Source organism: Eubalaena glacialis, chromosome 3 (assembly GCF_028564815.1).
Source record: "Eubalaena glacialis isolate mEubGla1 chromosome 3, mEubGla1.1.hap2.+ XY, whole genome shotgun sequence".
Lineage (NCBI taxonomy): Eukaryota > Metazoa > Chordata > Mammalia > Artiodactyla > Balaenidae > Eubalaena > Eubalaena glacialis.
In genome coordinates, this window is record NC_083718.1 from 107,102,923 (window position 1) to 107,120,961 (window position 18,039).

Here is an 18,039-nt window from a genome sequence, read left to right on the forward strand (position 1 = left end):
GGTCATTTGGGGATTAAGAAAGATAATGTAGGTAAAAGGTTTAACCCATGCCTAGAAAACTGTAAGTACTTACAGAGAGAGAGAGAGAGAGGGGGGTCGGGGTAGGGGAGAGAATGACTCATATCAAATATGAGCATGATCTCTCACAAGAAATTTCTATAACTTATTCTAAACCACTGGGGTACCACGGGGGAGATGGGAGCAGTTAACTCCCAGGTGCAGGCAGAAAGGAGATGCATTATCTGTAGAGAGTTTAAAAACAGTAATAATACCAAATAAAATCACTCTGCACCAGCAATTCTAAATCATGCTATTGATAAAGTACTCTTCTTCTTGGAAACTCCTCTGTTCCTAACAAATTGAGGTTTTCTTTATCAATTAGGCATTTTACCCTCTGGCTTCTAACCTGTCTGTCTTCCATACTTAGCTCTCACTGATCCTTTTCTCCAGTCCAATTGGACTAACCATTTAATGGAGATACTCTGCACATTCCTGCCTCTGCATTTTTGATCTTACAGTTTTCACCATCTGAAATGCCTTGTTCTCTCCCTTTCCTTTATCTAGATCTTACTTTTCCTTCATGGGCTCAGGATAAGAGGTATATTTTCTGGGAAGCCTTCCCCATCTGCTGGATTCCTAAAGATCTCGCTCTTCTTGTGTATGTAGTTATTTCTATCTCGGCATTTAGCACCTGCTGTCGTGTATTGAAACATATTGCCCCTCCCTTCCAGTGTAAAGGAGGAACTCATTCATGGAACTGTTTTTTTCCATAATCTAGGCCAGCTTTAGGTTTTGATGTCATCTGTACACTTGGTGCTCACAACTGTGATTAGAGTTCCCGGTATCCTATTTCACAGAATAAACATAAATGGTGGATATCTCTTATTTTGAACTTCCTTTGAGACATGTATATGTTACCTTAAATAGTGTATATAATGTAATATCTATCAACATTGGACATTTAAGAAAGAAGAAATATGACTATATTTTGGGTTTGGGGGCAAGTGATTGGGGTCTATGTTTTAGAACCAAGATTATTGTGGAAGGCCCAGGTATGAGCTCTGAACCCAGATTCCATAGATGTTATTTTTCAGTCATTTTTTTGTGGTATCTGAAACCCTTTCATCTCTGCTTTGCTGGTGCAAAATATGATGCAAGTGTTAGCATGTGACGTCCACCCCCATTATTGATTGCATGAAAAATACTGGGTCTTTGAACTCAACCCTTAGCCTTGCATGTATATTCTAACCAATTTCTGCAAACAGTATACTATCAATGCTTACTTTGGTATTCCAATAGAGAAGTACATTTTTAGGAGGACACATCAGCTAACAGACTACTTAAAATGAACTGAGAAGACCATTAGAGAAAATGTAGAATGTCAGAGTAAAATATATTTCTTCACATCCAAAGTTAGCTGTATACAGTGATGTTCTTTGTGAAAAACTCAGCCAGATCCTGGGATCAGAGACTCAGTCTCCAGAAGTACAGGGATCTCAGAGGTTCTGGGGCTCTAAGAGGTGCTCTCAACAGAAGGAAGCATTTCTGGGCTGAGGCGGCTCCTGCTTAGGAGGAATTTTGGAAATGTGGTTTGGTTTCATTCCTCTCAGACTCTAGTGAGGTTGGACCTTAGCGTTCAGTCTCTCTTTGTTTGCGGGAGTAAGGTGAGGAGAGCTCTGTCTCATCTCATCATTGATTAGAATTTCTATCTTTGTTGTTTCAGGAGCCTAGTTCTGGGAGCGAACCAAAGTTCGTCATTACCAAAGGTACATAGACAGTGTGGTAAGGGAGAAAATAGTAGATGTCTTTAGCTATTTGAAAGACTGCTGGGTGAAAATGAACTGAGACTTACTCTCTATAAAACCAAGGAATAAAACCAGGGACAATGGTAATAGACTTCAGTTTAAAATAAATAGCAGAACTTTCTAACAGTCAGTTGTCCATATATAGAATGGACTGTAGTGTTGATACTGAGTTTTCCGTGATGAGAGACAGTCACGTTAGTGGGACTTCTACAAGGTGTTCAAATCTTAGGGAATGATCTGAATAAATGAATTCTAACTCTCCTTTTTATCCATAGTCTGTAGTTTTGTGATTTTGCCATTTCTTTTTCCAGATCTGTTGATTAGCCAGTCAGAATTTTTCGAACATGTCAAATTCAAATGAATCAACGTACAAAAAGCAAATTATCTTTCCTCTCTCTCTTACCTATTCTCATTATTATTGTAGATTCTGGTCTTGTCTTCTAACTTCTACCAGCTAGGGAAATAGAAGGAATAACCTCCAAGTAGAAGAATATATGGTGTTAAAATAGTAGGTATATAAAAAAATCACATGAAATTTTGGAAGACTATGCACAGAATGTCACTTTTTTAAAGCTTGGAAAGAGATGCAGTCTTGTAATGAAGTCTTAGGTGTCATGCGAAATGAGAAATCAGGAATTTGACTCTCCTGCTGTGCTTTCCCATCAACGGAAAGCTTTATTTGTATAGTGAACAATTCTTTTCCCCAGCCTGGGTGGTCCCAAAGGATAGATTAAATGAAGAATTTGTGGGAGGCACAAGTGCTATTTCTATTCTGCCTTCCATTAAAGAGGCAAAAAGAAAACTGCAAGCTTCTTTGGGTGTCTGACTCACATGTTATATGCAGGTGCCATATTGATAATTTCCTGTATGACAAGAAAAAAATAGATTCCCCCTCCTTTTTTCGAGTGGGGTTGAGTGTAGGCATTGCAGTGAAGTAGTTTGAAGATCCTTAGAGGGAGGGTAGTATAAAGCCTTTTGTATGACAGTCAAACCACCGGGTAGAAGGAAGAATGACTTGTGATTGTATCAGTCTGTGTCCAGTCAGGAGACAGAAACCCCACAGTAATTAGTTATTTGAACAGGGAAAGTTAAATATAAAGAATTGTCGACTATAACAGGGGATTCGAGTAATGAGAGATTAGGTAGTATAGAGTAAAAGCTCTAAAAAATATAAGAATAGCATATGTAAGGAACAGCCACTACCTGTAGGGCTGAGGCACACTTTGTTGGAGAAGACACAGTTATGGGTCAGTATATGGCTGAGAACTCACTGGGGTACTGCACAGGTGGAACTTGCTGGAAATCTGAATCTAGGGTTCCAGGGAAAGCTGTTCATGAGGAAGTGTCTCACTGGAGGTACTTTATGACAAAACCACCCAAGGGAGGTGCCAGGGGAAGCTGCTGGCTGTTGAATCCTGCTGACTGCTCTTGGTTTCATTTATTACCTTTGTTGTTGTCCTCAATTCCTTTGATTTCTGCTCTTTTTATTATTTCCTTCCTTATGCTTGGTTTGTGATTATTTTAACTCTCCTTTTTCTAGTTTTCTTAGATTGGAAACTTGGATCAATGATTTGAAATTTTCCTTCTTTTCTAATATGAGTGTTTAGTGCTATGAATTTCCCTTAAGCACTACTTTCCAGTCATCCCAAAGTTTGATATGCTGTGTTTTCATTTTCGTTCAATTTAAAATCTTTAATTTCCTTTGTGATTCCGTTTTTAAAAACAAATTCACCTTTTCTCTTTATGTTTCACTTTGGCTGATTTCTATTGACCTCTTTTAAAGTTCACTTCTTCTTTCCTTAGTTGTGTTAAATCTACCAATGAACCTGTTGAAAGAATTCTCATCTGCTACTGTATTTTTTACTTATAGCATTTCTTTTTAGTTTTTTCTTATAGTTTCTGTATCTCTGCTGAAATTACCATGTGTTCATGCACGCTGTCCAATTTTCCCATGTCTGTATTTTAAGCATAGTTGTTTTTAATTCCCTGTCTAATACTTAGACATCTCAGTCATATCTGAGTTTGGTTTTGTTGATTACTTTGTCTCTTGACAGTATATATTTTTTTTAATTGCTTCTTCATGTACCTTTTAGGTTTTACATGCATTGTATTAATTTTGTGTAGGAATGTAGAGACTGAGGTAAATGGAATCTGGGAATAAGAGCCTGGAAATTGTTATATCTCTTACTTTGCTAAACCTTTTGCATGGGGATTGAGTTAATCTAGTCAGAAATTGAGCTGGGTTTGTGTTTTGTTGTTATTAGAGTTACCGTCTGTGCATATTCCTTAGTGCCTTTGCATATTCCTGTTAAAGGGTCTTCCTACCAGCCTCATCTTCCAGTAGCATAGCTGTTCATTCTACTGGATCCAATAATACTTACAGATTATGTTTAATTGTATTAGGTCTGTGCCTGTGGTAGTCACCTCTCTTAGTATACGCTTGTACTTTACTCTTCTAACTGATGGAAGTAAAACCAGGTTCTTGTGATCTATGCCTGAAATGCAAAAGCAGAAATTTGGTTATATACCCTCACATCCACCCCCCCCTCCCCACCCCTTGCCTCTTTCACCACTCAAGTGTGAGTGAAATAGAGTCAAATGTGGACAATTATTCTATTTCCTTTTATGTTCTCAAGTTCACACGAAGTTGCCAGAATTAACACTGTTCCACCCACAGTGCTCACTACCATAAGAGGAACATCTTTACTTTTGAATAAAAGCAATAAAAGAAGAAAAGACAAAAAAATATTGACTTTGGAAGTTATAGAAAAATCTTGATTTGACGTCCTTTTTTATTTATGTGGTTCAAAAAGTATTATATGACAAGTAGTTTTTCTTTGTGGAAACTTATCATCAATTTCCTTCTTGGATCATATTTCCTATCTTTTGTCTCTTTTATCAAAGATATTTCTCTTAGTAAGAGTTATTAAATTCTTCCTTCTTCTTATAATAGTCTGATAGCATTCTCTAATATCCTGTGAATAAATTTCTTTCAAGACAATTATCACTACAGCTAACGATCTATCCCCTTGCTCAACCAATATTCATGGTTTCACTTTTGTTTGGGCACCTGAACTCCGTCAGTAAGGGACAAAGTTATGTTTTGCATGCATGGTACAAGGATATTCATAAAGCATTTGTCCTTTTTTTTTAAAATAGATTTATTTAATTAATTAATTTATTTATTGGCTGCCTTGGGTCTTCGTTGCTCCACACGGGCTTTCTCTAGTTGCGAGGAGAGGGGGCTACTCTTCCTTGCGGTGTGCAGGCTTCTCATTGCAATGACTTCTCTTGTTGCAGAGCACAGGCTGTAGGAGCGCAGGCTCAGTAGTTGTGGCGCACAGGCTTAGTTGCTCTGCAGCATGTGGGATTTTCCCAGACCAGGGCTCGAACCCGTGTCCCCTGCATTGGCAGGTGGATTCTTAATCACTGCGCCACCAGGGAAGCCCGAGCATTTGTTCTTATTTGGAGATGGGTGGTCATGAACGGGCCTTAAGACAGTACAGATGCCTTTCTAGTCATTGTTTTAAGAAATAAACATCTTAGATAAAACCAGAGAGAAAGAGATTCTTTCAGACAGTTATCCCACATATGAATCTGTGTAGTCATCATTTCTCTTTCTAAAAAGTTTCTCAATCATTATTCCTGGGACTTCTGTCCCCTATTTTTACTTCACACCATTCAAAGCTATTAATTTCTGGGCCTGCATATATTATCCCATGTAACATGGTCAAGAGAGAAGCGTCAACTAATAGTGACTTGAACAGTATATTTCTCTCTTGCATTTGAGAAATTTGGAAGAGACAGCATAGGACTGAATGGCATTCCATAGGGTTAGGGGAAAATCTGGGCTTCTATCTCCTTGCTACCTTTCTTGTGCATAGTTAGCATTCTCAAGTTTACTGTATGGTCCAATAGGGCTACAGTCCAGTCAGACAGTAGAAAGGGATAAATCAAGGCAAGCACCCTCTCTTCAACAACGCTTCCTAGAAGATGCCTCATATCACTTTCACACAGATCAGCTCTCAGTCACATGGCCACACCTAGGTGCACGAAGAGAGAGAAAATGTCTGCATTTTGAACTGCTGTGTGCTTAGCTAAATTTGGGGGATTGTGGCACTAAAATTAAAGGAAGAATGATTTTGGCAAACAGCCCATTGGTGTCTGCCACATACCATATCGACATGTACATTCTTAAGAAACACATCACAGAAGTCAGTCACATTCAGAACTGAGAATTCCATTTATTCTACTAAGATAATTCATAAATTCAGTTGCATACCATTCATATGCTAGAGCAGCCTGCACACCATAGCAATTTTGAATGTAATTCTATGCTCACACCTTAATATATAACTCAATATAATTAAAATTAATTCATAGTCATTTTTGATACAAGCCAAGAATCATTTCCTCCTAAAAGTTAACATGAAAAATATGGAAGTTACTGATTAATATGTCTCAGTAAATTCTATAGCACTTTCAGTGCATGTGTTCACATTGTTAGATGTATTAACCTTTTATCCTCTGCTTACTGTCCCAGTTTTACGTTCTGTGGTGTTTACATCCACTCTAGACTCTAGACTAAGTTTAAAAAAATTGAATAATCTGTAATAATCAAAGGAATCAATAATAATTTCTTTACATTCAAGTTAAAATATTAAAGGAAATCTTTAATTGAGGACTTTATCCAATTAGAATTATGTTAACACTACTCTGCATCCCTAAATTGAACTGATTCCACAACTTTGTATTCTTGTTAAGAAAGTGTAGGCCAATTTTAAACATAGCTATTCAAGAAGAATCAGATAAAAATTAACTCTTAATTATCAAGGGAAATTTTAATTTCTCTATAAATTTAAAGCAACACCTTTCACCAATATTCATGCAGTTAATTCTTTAGATTACGAAAAACTTTGTCCTGACCCCATTCACTCTCAAATTACTGCCCCATTCCTCCACTTCCCTTTGGAAAAAAGTCCTTTGAAATATTATTCTATATTTTGTGTCTGTAATCACTGTCCTCCCAGCGTCTCTTGAATCCACTGCAATTAGGTTTTTGCCTCCGTCATTCCACCCAACCTCTGCCAATGATTTCTAGGTTTCTAAATCCAATGGTCGCTTTTCAGTACTCATCTTATTAATGTATCTGCAGCACTGGTACCATTGATTTTTTTTCTTTAATTAATTAATTAATTAATTTTTGGCTGTGTTGGGTCTTCGCTGCTGCTCACGGGCTTTCTCCAGTTGCGGCGAACGGGGTCTACTCTTCATTGCGGTGCGCAGGCTTCTCACTGCGGTGGCCTCTCCTGCTGCAGAGCACGGGCTCTAGGCGCGCGGGCTTCAGCAGTTGTGGCTCGCGGGCTCCAGAGTGCAGGCTCAGTAGTTGTGGTGCACGGGCTTAGTTGCTCGGCGGTATGTGGGATCCTCCCGGAGCAGGGATCGGACCCGTTTTCCCCGCATTGGCAGGTGGATGCTTAACCACTGTGCCACCAGGGAAGCCCGGTACCATTGATTACTCCCTTCTCCTTAAAGCTCTTTTTTCTCTCGGCCTCTAGGACACTGCACACTTCTGGTTTTTCTCTTATCTCAGTGACCCTTCATTTTCCGTTTCTTTTGCTGGTTCTGCCTCATCTTACCAAACTCTTAACGTTGTAGTGCTCTAGAACTTACACTTGAACTTTCTTTTCTCTCTGTGCTCAAGATCTTAACAAGTCTGATGGATTTAAAAACAATCTGTACACTGATGACTAAACAATTTTTGTAGCTATAACCTGGATATTTCCCCTAAATCCAGACTCATATCTAACCGCCTATTTGACATTTCAACTTAAAGATCTAATAATCATTTTAAATGTAATATGTCCAAAGCTGAGCACTTGATTTTTGCCCCAAGACTTCTTCCACAGGCTACTTGTGACATCTCCGTCATACCACTCGCTCCAGCCCAAAGCCTTGGAGTCACTCTTGAAGCTGTTTTCTCTTACATGCTCTGTGTAATCATTTAGCATTGCCTCTTAGCATTGCCTTCAGAGAATATCCAGATCTGACCATTTCTCATTGTCAACACTGCTATCATTATAAACCAAGCAACAAACTGCTATTGTTTGAGGATTATTGCAGTAGCTTCCTAACTGTTCTCTCTCCTGTTCTCTTGCCCACTGTGAGTTTCTTCTTAGCAGTCGTGTCATTTCTACGCTCAGAACTTGCCGCTAGCTTCCCATTTTCCCTCTACATGACAGCTGAAGTCTCTCTGAGATTCCTCTGTGCTGCTCTCCCAGACTCTTTCTACCGCCCGCCCCCATAATGGAGCTCTGGATTTAGCACTCTAGACGGGGCAAGAGAGAGATGACCTCCTTTGGTAGCTTCCCACACAGCTGGGGAAGTTGGGTGCTTACTCACATGCCCTCCTTTTCCTTTACAGGATAAATCACAGGCTGAGGAAGATCTTTCTTGGCTCCAAGCTGTACCACCTTGGGAGATGGTGTAACAGCTGAAGTCACACTGCTCCTTTGAGGTGGGGAGCAAAAAATGCGAGCCATCTTTTACGCTACCATGATGCTGATGTGACTTCTAACTGCGATTTTATATTTTAGCACCTCCACTTCTGTGGCTTTCTTCTTGTCTCCAGAAGTTTCCTTTAAAACCAACTGGGGAGGAAGAATTCTCATACCTCTGAGTAAGAAAAGGATAAAACACTAAAACTTCAATCAAGAAAAAAAAAAAAGATTAGCCCCACCCAAGTGAGTTAAAAATAAACAAAACATGGATTCACTAGAAATTATTGGTAAGAGACTTGTGCTCTGAAATGTCTGCTTATTGAATTACAAGCAAAAAAAAAAAAAAAAAACAACTGAATGAATTATCTATACAGCAAAGTTGTTTCACTTAACGTAGTTTTGAATGAATGACCCTAATTGCCTCTTAGAACGTGGGAAAGGCCCTTCGGCCAGATAGTGGCTCTCGGTTGTAACTGGGTGAACTTTCAATGAAAGAATTATGTAGTTAATGAAGACTCCATGGTGAGAAAAGTTTGAGCTCCAAGAGGGACTTTTTCCTACAAAGGAGTAGTGTGGGAAAGCATTCTGGGTAGAAGTAAATGGCATGTGTGAAAGTTGAAGGTGAGGCCACAAAGGACATGTATAGAAAGTGGAAATTACTTTTACATGACCGCAATAGTTTGGGTGAGTGGAAAGTATGTAATACAAAAGGACAGTAATTGTCTGAAGTTTTGTGACTCAACCAGCAGTTTTATTTTGATCCCATAAGATCTTCTGAGAAGGAAAGTATATAGTGATATTGTGAGAGTGAGGAAGGATTGGGTGAGTCTTTAGTCCTAGCTCCCCTACTAACAGGCTGAGTTCTTGGGTCATTCAGTTTCCTCATCCATAAAATATAAGGTTAATTCCAGAAGTCCCTTTCAGCTTAAAAATAATTTATAAATCAGCGATAAGTAGAGGAAGAATTGCTCTAAAACTTGAGATGTAAGAAATATCACGGAGCCTTTTTTTAGGTGAAATTAAATCTGGTTTATTTATTCAACAAATAATCATTTAACGGCCATTATATGCCAGACATGTTCAATTCTGGGGATATTCTTGGAAAAGAAGGCAGACAAGGTCTTGCCCTACTGGAGTTTTTTTCTAATTTTCACTGTCCAAGGATGAAGTCTAATATCACTCATTTTTCACAAGTCCTGCCCTATGTCTTGGGCTAGTCCGAACCTGTGATTTACACAATCCAGGAAAAATAAGAGCAATCCCTGGCTCTCTGTTTCTGGACATCACAATGGCCAATGCTTTTTGTCTGATCGTAAGATATTTTTGAAAGTGTCTGGCTCTGCAGGTAGCATCCTTTCTCAAGAACCAAGTGCTGTTCTAGAAACTTTTGCTAAGGCTCTATTTGCCTCCATTTCCACAGGAATTCATGTAGCTGTCAATGTCCTAGATCCTGTCCTTTTTATGATGCCATGAATAAGTAGGCCAGTGAATGCCACTCCACAAAACCCACCTTTATCCAACTCCAATCAAGCTACCACGAGCCTTTGAACTACTACCCTGCTCAGTTCTCAAGGCTACAGCTTCTACCATGTCCTGTTTGGGCAATGCAGTCCTTGTCTTCGTAAGGCCTGAGGCTGCAAACCAGTGATCCAAGGATTGAATTTGATTCACAGATGGGATTCTTCTCCAATTGCTACTGTCTCCACCACTCCCTTCTGTTTCCCAACAATACAACTGAGCATCTGTGTCATCATTCTTTCACTGTTGCTTTTCCTACATTTGTGGTTCACCTCCCAACTCCAAAAATCAGATTGTCCAAGTTTAAATCCAAGCTCCATCACTCACTAGCTGTACGGCTTGGTCAAGTTGTTTAGCCTTTCTGTATCTCAGTTGCCCCACCTTTACATTGCAAATACATAAAAGACACCTATCTCATAAAGGTGTTGTAAGGATTAACTGAATTAGTGTATGTGTGACACTTAGAACCACATCTAGCACATAGTAAGTGCTTTGTAGGTGTTTTTATTTTATATTATTATTGCTTATTATTTCTTTATTATTACTGACTTGACTTGTATAAATATTTGAATGAGATCCATGGACCAGATCTTTCCACATAGAGGTTTTAGTGGAAGTTTTCTCCAAAGTAGTTCTACTTTCAACCATGTCCTACCAACATTTTTGGTCTTTAACAACAAAAAAATGTTTAACTAGCTCCTTAGCAGTGAGCAGAAAGGTCTAATGGACTTCTTTTTAGGGGGCGGAGGTGTGTGAAGAATCATCTTTCATTCCTTTGATATGAAATTAGTAATTTAAAAAAAATCACCCTATCACATTTTACCAGGCCAAAGAAAATGTACCCGGTTTCTAACTCTGAAGTCTGCACAGATTTCCTCACTCTGGCCCTTACTTATGCCCCACCAAGAATATGTTTCTACTACATTGAGAAACTGGCTAAATTTCACCCCCCCATCTGTTTCCTAAGACTAACTTGTGTTTTTTCATTCTGTATCACTTATAACTCAAGGTAATTTGACTTGCTTCTTCAAGTTGCAGGCTTCACTTGTTAGCTGGCTTGTCAATCATCCATTTTCTGTGGTGAGTCAAAAATATTTTTCACTTGGTGAATAAAATATGGATATTTCATTTTATTGAACCATTTCAAGTTTCTAGAGTTGAATTGTTGATGTCTTGAGATTCTTTGCACCTGCTTAATTTTGATACATGACCTTTACATTGCTTTGAAAGTCAAACTTCTAATGGGGAAGATTTTATTTTAATGTACATATTGGCATGTTTCGTAGGTTCATAAGCTCTTTCTTTTATGTGCAGAGAATGAAAATAAATGATCCTTTGACCGCCTGTCAGCCAGAGTTTCATTACCTATATCTGACCATGTCCCTTAGGTAGAAATGGCAACCAGGGGCAGTTGGGTTTTTATTTATTGCTATGACATTTTGTACACATTTGAAAGGAACCATGGTTGTGGATCTAGAAATAGGGTACATGCAGAGACCAGGAAATTTCAGAAACTGACTGAATGATCCTGTGATGAAATGGGCAGATCCTAATCTAACTTCTTGTTGCCTCATCTTTTGAGTACATAAATCCCTGCCAATATCCAGGCGAGGGAGGAAGAGCCTTTCTATCAGACTGTACCTTTTACATTCGCACTCTTCTCCATACACTGGTCCTGCAGCTCACTTTAGGAATGTGGAGACATGGGGGGGAGGGGAGGTGGTGAAGAATTGGAGAATTCAGGGAAAGGGGACCATTTTTTAATGTGCTTCAGAATGAAGACTCCAGTGAGATATGTCAGAGAACACATTTGTTGTTCGTGGTGGTTGTAGTTGCTAAGTAGCCAGTCCTAGAGACTAAGAAGTTCAAAAGAAAAGAAAAAAAATGTATTAACTATGTTCTAAGAGTTGTTTTCACTGCTTTACAGATCTTATCTCTTTTCACCCTAGAATAATCCTATGAGATAAGAACTAATTTTATGCCCATTTTAAAGGTGAGAACATTTGGGATCAGACGGGCAAAGTAACTTGTTCAAGGTACCTGTTTAGTAAGAGCAGAACCAGATTTAAACCCATTCTGTTTGTTTCAGATCACACAGCGAGAGAAGTGACAGCCTAGTTGTTCTCAGGACTTTCCTATAGTATGGAAAGTTTTTATTGATTATTTATGGTAGACTTACAGACCATATAAAATTGCTAAGCTATTTTTAGGAGTATTTTTTATTGCTGTTGCCATGGCTTTATTTATTTATTATTTTCTTTTCCACTATGTTCTATCACAGGATATTGAATATAGTTCCCTGTGCTATACAGTAGGACCTTGTTGTTTACCCCCATTCTATATATAATAGTTTGTATCTGCTAATACCAAACTCCCAATCCATCCCTCTCCCACCACCATTTTCCTTGACAACCACAAGTCTGTACTTTATGTCTGTGGGTCTGTTTCTGTTTTGTAAATAAGTTCATTTGTGTCATATTTTAGATTCCACATATAAGTGATATATGGTATTTGTCTTTCTCTTTCTGACTTACTTCAGTTAGTATGATAATCTCTAGGTCCATCCATGTTGCTTCAAATGGCATTATTTCATTCTTTTTTATGGCTGAGTAGTATTACATTGTGTATGTATATACCACATCTTCTTTATCCTTTCATCTGTCAATGGGCATTTAGGTTGCTTCCATGTCCTGGCTATTGTAAACAGTGCTGCAGTGAATATTGGGGTGCATGTATCTTTTCGAATTAGGGTTTTCTCTGGATATATGCCCAGGAGTGGGATTGCTGGACCATGTGTACCATGGCTTTAAATGCAGATTTTAAAAGTTCTCCCTATTAGTAGTTAAAAATTATGGTAATATTGATGAACACATTGCTAGTTAGGCTCTGGTGAATTGTCTCCTTCAAGTAGTAGGGATTTACTTTGAGTATTCATGGAGAAATGAGGAGGCATAGAAAACTGTTTTCCAAATTTCACAATGAAATCAGGTCTATGGAAAATTGGAACATTTTTCAAGATTCAACAACAGGTCCAAGACCAAATAGCAATTCCTGTGACCTGGCTATTTTGTCATCCACTCAGGAGTAGGCTTCTGTGAATTCTTGCTCTGGGCATTCTAGTTCAGCCAGCTGTGACCCATACAGAGAGGTCACATGACAAAACAGACAGCTTTAATAGAAGACATTCTCTACAGTTGTTTTCCTCACAGGAGGGCTCTGAGGACATGATAGGTACTTAGATACCTCCTCAACACAGCTCAAATTTGCAATTCAAATTTATAGCTATATTTACTGTAATTGCTATAAAATATAGAAATGACAAATACAATTTTGCACTAAAATCATTATAGTTTAGATTGTCAAGAAATAATACACTTTTAACTTCTGGTTGAAATAGAGATTGAGGTTGTTCAAAGGCTTAGAGATTTTTCCACTTAGATTATTTCTAAGTGTACCTACCAGTTCATAAGAATCAGGTGAACTTTCACCTCTAGCTTTAGCATCAACTATTTTATTTAATCTATAGATCTTGCCTGCAATGGACTGAATGTTTATGTCCCCTCAAAATTCATATGTTGATTAAAAGGATCACACACCATGATCAAGTGGAGTTTATGCCAGGAATGCAAGGAATCTTCAATATATGCAAATCAATCAATGTGATACACCGTATTAACAAATTGAAGGATAAAAACAATATGATCATCTCAATTGATGCAGAAAAAGCTTTTGACAAAATTCAACACCCATTTATGATAAAAACCTTCCAGAAAGTAGGCATAGAGGGAACTTACTTCAACATAATAAAGGCCATATATGACAAACCCACAGCCAACATTGTTCTCAATGGTGAAAAACTGAAACCACTTCCACTAAGATCAGGAACAAGACAAAGTCGCCCACTCTCACCACTATTATTCAGCATAGTTTTGGAAGTTTTAGCCACAGCAATCAGAGAAGAAAAAGAAATAAAAGGAATCCAAATTGGAAAAGAAGAAGTAAAACTGTCACTGTTTGCAGATGACATGGAACTATAGAAAGAGAATCCTAAAGATGCTACCAGAAAACTGCTAGAGCTAATCAATGAATTTGGTAAAGTAGCAGGATACAAAATTAATGCACAGAAATCTCTTGCATTCCTATACGCTAATGATGAAAAATCTGAAAGAGAAATTAAGGAAACACTCCCATTTACCACTGCAACAAAAAGAATAAAATACCTAGGAATAAACCCACTTAAGGAGACAGAAGACCTGTATGCAGAAAACTTATTATAGGACACTGATGAAAGAAATGAAAGATGATACAAAGAGATGGAGAGATATACCATGTTCTTGCATTGGAAGAATCAACATTGTGAAAATGACTATACTACCCAAAGCAATCTACAGATTCAATGCAATCCCTCTGAAACTACCACTGGCATTTTTCACAGAACTAGAACAAAAAATTTCAAAATTTGTATAGAAACACAAAAGACCCCGAATAGCCAAAGCCATCTTGAGAAAGAAAAACAGAGCTGGAGGAATCAGGCTCCATGACTTCAGACTATACTACAAAGCTACAGTAATCAAGACACTATGGTACTGGCACAAAAACAGAAATATAGATCAATAGAACAGGATAGAAAGCCCAGAGATAAACCCACACAGATATGGTCACCTTATCTTTGATAAAGGAGGCAAGAATATACAATGGAGAAAAGATAGTCTCTTCAATAAGTGGTGCTGGGAAAACTGGACAGCTACATGTAAACAAATGAAATTAGAACACTTCCTAACACCACACACAAAAATAAACTCAAAATGGATTAAAGGCCTAAATGTAAGGCCAGACACTCTTAAAACTCTATAAAACTCTATAAAACTCTATAAAACTCTATAAAACTCTTAGAGGAAAACATAGGCAGAACACTCTATGACATAAATCACAGCAAGATCCTTTTTGACCCACCTCCTAGAGAAATGGAAAAAAAAAAACAAAAATAAACAAATGGGACCTAATGAAACTTAAATGCTTTTGCACAGCGAAGAAAACCATAAACAAGACGAAAATACAACCCTCAGAATGGGTGAAAATATTTGCAAATGAAACAACTGACAAAGGATTAATCTCCAAAACATACAAGCAGCTCACACAGCTCAATATCAAAAAACAAACAACCCAATCCAAAAATGGGCAGAAGGCCTAAATAGACATTTCTCCAAAGAAGATATACAGATGGCCAACAAACACATGAAAGGATGCTCAACATCACTAATCATTAGAGAAATGCAAATCAAAACTACAATGAGGTATCACCTCACACCGGTCAGAATGGCCATCATCAAAAAATCTACAAACAATTAATGCTGAAGGGGGTGTGGAGAAAAGGGAAACCTCTTGCACGGCTGGTGGGAATGTAAATTGATACAGCCACTATGGAGAACAGTATAGAGGTTCCTTAAAAAACTAGAAATAGAACTATCATACAACCCAGCAATCCCACTACTGGGCGTATACCCTGAGAAAACCATAATTTAAAAAGACACATGCACCCTAATGTTCATTACAGCACTACTTACAATAGCCAGGACATGAAAGCAACCTAAGTGTCCATAGACAGATGAATGGATAAAGAAGATGTGGCACATATATACAATGGAATATTACTCAGCCATTAAAAGAAATGAAATTGAGTTATTTGTAGTGAGGTGGGTGGACCCAGAGTCTGTCATACAGAGTGAAGTAAGTCAGAAAGAGAAAAACAAACACCATATGCTAACACATATATGGAATCTAAAAAAAAAAAAAAAATGGTTCTGAAAAACCTAGGGTCATGACAGGAATAAAGATGCAGATGTAGAGAATAGACTTGAGGATACGGGGAGGGTGAAGGGTAAGCTGGGACGAAGTGAGAGAGTGGCATTGACATATACACTACCAAATGTAAAATAGATAGCTAGTGGGAAGCAGCCGCATAGCACAGGGAGATCAGCTCGGTGCTTTGTGTCCACGTAGAGGGGTGGGATAGAGAAAGTGGGAGGGAGACGCAAGAGGGAGGGGATATGGGAATATATGTGTACGTATAGCTGATTCACTTTGTTATACAGCAGAAACTAACACAACATTGTAAAGCAATTATACTGCAATAAGGATGTTAAAAAAAATTAAAAAATAAAATGACAAGTCAAGCTTAAAAAAATATAAATTCATATGTTGAGATCCTAATCCCCCAAAATGCGGACTTTAGGATGTGATTTGGTTATGAGAGCACAGACCAAATGAATGGGATTAATGTGCTTATTCCAAGAGATCCCAGAGAGATCCCTCACCCCTCCTCCATGAGAGGTTATAGTTAGCAGGTGCTACGAACAAGAAATGAACCAGAACCTGAGTTCACGCCAGACACTGAATCTACTGATGCATTGACTTTAGACTTCCGAACCTCCAGAACTGTGAGAAATAAATTTCTGTTGTTTATAAGCCACCCAGTTTATGGTATTTTGTTATAGCAGCCCAAACAGACTACAACATTGCTATAGAGCTCGTCTCTCTTGCAATATGATGTACTTATAGTAATAAGAATAGTGGGCTTAGAATTATTTTGTGTTACTAACTTCTTGACTTTATGTAAGTTTAATTAAATTTTCTAAGCCTCAGATTTCTTATGGTATTCAAAATGGGGTTAATAATTTTACTTTGTTGTAAAGCAATTATTAGTAAACCTTTGTGAAAAAAGCTTGCAAAATGTATTTGAATCATTCATCAAACTGTCTTGAGAAGGGGTTAATTGAGTTACATTGGAATGAGTTTAATTTAATTTACAGTGATTGGAGCATAATTTTTTTTAAGCGTCAGATTTTGAGATCCTTAGCCATCAGAGACTCCTGAAACCTACATTTTAATTAGATTTAGCGAGGCATGAGAGAGAACGGAATTATCAAAAGAAGGAGTGACATAAACAATCCCTTTTGTCTCACCTGACCTGCAAAAGTTCTCTTGAGAATGAAAGTGTGACCTTCAGCAGATTCCTTGAGTTGCCCAGTGTCAGCTGGGCATTGTGCACAGGAAGACTTGCCATTAGTGACAAAGACATTAGCGCTTGTGGAGTCAAAGCAAGCCACAGGCAAATGGAAGCACACGTTTTCTTTTCCTTTTAAGCAGCTCCCTCTCTGAATGAGAAAAATATGCCTGCCTGCTGTTTTCTTTTAGAATAAAAAAAATTTTTTTTAAAGACCAAAGAGCTTTCTACACACGAGGGTGGAAATTGGAATGGCGCACGATCTCCTGGGGGCAGCACCACCTCTCAACGGTGATTGTTACTTGGGGTAAAGTCTGTTAAGGACCCAGGATGTGCTTTAGCTTGGGTGTCTGGGGGCTGTAGTACTCACTCGGAAATAAATCAACAACCTGCTGGTAACATATTATTTGAAAATATGTATTTCACAATGCACCAGCAGAAATATAAAACCAGACCTCATAATAGGAGCATAGAGATTGGGGTTTTTTCACTCTCTCAATGATTTTATTCAGAGAAGGATTATCTTTTCTTTGTTTCAAACTGCAGTGATTCGGCAAATGTGCAGGCTCCTTGAAGGAGGGGGTTGAAACAGAGAGAGAGTTGGGAGGGAGAGGCACGTTGAGCTGGCATGTGGTGTTTTTGAACAGATTTAAAGGTATTTTAATCATAGGCTTTTAACGCTATTTTAGAACATGTGTATGGCTTCCTAGCATGTCTCCTCCCTTCTGCTCCAGCTGCTGAGAAATAGGCAAACTAACAGTGTATTTAAGGACCCTGCATTTTTGATCCCAGGTGCTGAGAATGAGCAAGTTGGCAACACCGTGTACCTAGAAGAGTGCCCCTGTGATTAGACATCTCCATCTCTGGAAAGGGGAGGAAAGCCCTCCGTCTTCACGTTAACTGAGCTTCAGAAGCCCATGACAAGTAGCTACCGGCACAGATTCAGCTCGTTGATTTGCCACTGACTTTTTTCTCCTGAAATATGCCTTTCTATTCATGCCATTCTGGTTTGTAGTCTACCCAGTAATTTTTGCAAAAGCAAAGTATCAGACGTGCCTGTTTAAGAGTCTCTATTGACATTTGCAGAACAGAACAGATTGGACCTATTTTCTTTCTGCAATCAGTTTAAAGTGTTAGAACCTTCCTAACAGCTGTGAGACAATATTTATTCTTTTTTTTTTTTTTTGACAATATTTATTCTTAATCAGCAACT

General features: G+C 38.3%; 1 long non-coding RNA gene across 1 annotated transcript in view; it reads left to right on the forward strand.

Moving 5' to 3' along the window:
- The window catches only part of LOC133087055 (uncharacterized), a 159,138-nt gene extending 141,386 nt beyond the window's left edge, over positions 1-17,752 (forward strand). The window contains exon 3 of the long non-coding RNA XR_009700376.1: positions 17,619-17,752. This is a non-coding gene — a long non-coding RNA (uncharacterized LOC133087055). The remainder of the gene's footprint in view (positions 1-17,618) is intronic.
- Positions 17,753-18,039: the final 287 nt, after the last annotated feature.